The sequence below is a fragment of the Mus pahari genome, chromosome 15, assembly GCF_900095145.1.
Source record: "Mus pahari chromosome 15, PAHARI_EIJ_v1.1, whole genome shotgun sequence".
Taxonomy (NCBI): Eukaryota; Metazoa; Chordata; class Mammalia; order Rodentia; family Muridae; genus Mus; species Mus pahari.
The window spans coordinates 73,883,599-73,885,756 of NC_034604.1; positions in this window are offsets into that span (position 1 = coordinate 73,883,599).

The window sequence follows — 2,158 nt, forward strand, 5'->3', positions numbered from 1 at the left end:
GGAGGAGGAGGAAGAGGAAGAGGAGGAAGAGGAGGAGGAGGAGGAGGAGGAAGAAGAAGAAGAAGAAGAAGAAGAAGAAGAAGAACAACAACAACAACAACAACAACAACAACAACAACAACAACAACAACCACCACCACCTTCTGGGGAAGACAAGGCAGTCAGCTGTGCTTCATGAATGTAATGGCTAGTCCTGGTTTTCAAGTTGACTATGTCTGGAATGAACCACAATCCAGAATTGGTGGGCTCACCTGTGATCCAGATCTTGAGGCTGGAAGACACAGGCTTCTGACCTGGATCTTGGCATGGAGATCTTGAGGCATAGTGGCTATGAAAAGCTTAGGCCCAGGAAAGGTACATGCCTTTAATCTCAGGAAACTAAGACAAGGAGATCTCTGAGTTCAAGGTCAGCCTGGGACAAAACAAGTCCAAGGTCCAGGCGTGATGGCACACACCTTTAATCTGGGCTACATCTTCTGCTGGAGGCCTATATAAGGACATTGGAAGAAGGACGATTCGCTTTTCTTCGCTGCTTGCATTTACTTGCCAGCACATCTGTTGGAATCTACTTCTACAGAAGACCAGCTGAACCAACGAGCCTCGTGGGACTGAGCAAGTACAAGATTCTTGGACTTTCATTCACAGTTGACCATTGTTGGGGAAGTTGGACTACAAACTGTAAGTCATCTTAATAAATTCCCTCAATATAGAAAGACATTCCATATGTTCTGTGACTCTCAAGAATCCTTCTGAAGGGTTGGAGCAGCCCACTAACCCCTCTTACAGGGACATTCCCACCACCAATAAAGGCATAGCCCTCAACAGCTTCCCAGATACTTATCTCCTAATAGCTTCACATTGGCATCCAATTACAGTCTGTGAATGGGAGGGGTGAAGCAACATGCAGACCATAGCATCAGTCTTTACACTACACAGGATACAGAAAGCCCAGGGGTAAGAACAAGTAAACAGCAGACTGGGATGAAACTTCTTGGTGGTGTAAACCGCCTGTGCGGCTCCCCGCTGGTCCTGTAACCCCAACAAACTCACTGGCTCACTGAGCTGAACTTAAACAGCAACCTTGCTTTGAGAACTCTATGCTCTGTCTCCCTGAAGTGAATAGAGATTCCTGTCTCTGTAGGAAAAGCCACAGGACATATCCACACAGTTTCAACATCATGGAACTTGACACAGTTTTAAGCTGGCATCTGTTTTTCTAGTCATACGTTTAAATAACTACAACGATTGTTTCCTTTATATTGATATTTGTATCGATCTCTCCTAGCATGTTTTATATGGAGTATAAATATAATCATGATTTAATTTGTGCTGTTTCTATTAAGATAGACCCAAGTCTGGTGTGCTGTTATATTCCTGCAATTCCAGTACTCATGATGTCAAGGCAGGAGTGTTACAAGTTCAAGACCAGTCTATAACACAGAATAAGACTCCGTCTTAAAACAAGTATCAGCATATAATATCAGCACTCAGGTGACAAAGGCAGGTGGTTCTTAGTGAGTTTGAAGCCAGCTTCATCTACATAGTGAGTTCCAGGTCAGGTTGGATTTTACAGTTAAAAAAAAAATAGTGAGACAAGAGAAAGCAAAAACACATTAACAGGCTCTTTAAAAGTTGGAAATTTAGCCTGGCAGTGGTGGTACAGGCCTCTAATCCCAGCGCTCGGGAGGCAGCGGGAGGTGGATTGCAGAATTCGAGGCCAACCTGGTCTATAGATCGAATTCTAGGACAAACAAACAAAAGAGTTGGAAATCGAATATTATTTCTTTTTTTCCCATATGCTTGAATTTTAGTTTCTTTGCCTGGTGGGAATTTCTCCCAATACACACAATAATATGCATTCTCCTAGTGCGTGCGTGCTCGAGTGTGTATACACACGCGCAAGCACGCACACACACACACACACACACGCATGCACACATGAATATGCATACACACATGCACACACACATGCGCACACATATACTCACACATACACACACATGCACACACACACATGCACACACACATACACACACACACACATACACACTTTTGATGTATATTTTTTAGTCCTGTGTGAGGAAAAGATAGTAGCTAAAAATGTATTGATTGAGGAGGGCGATCAGTTACCATCTTTGGATGTACATTAGTGTATAAT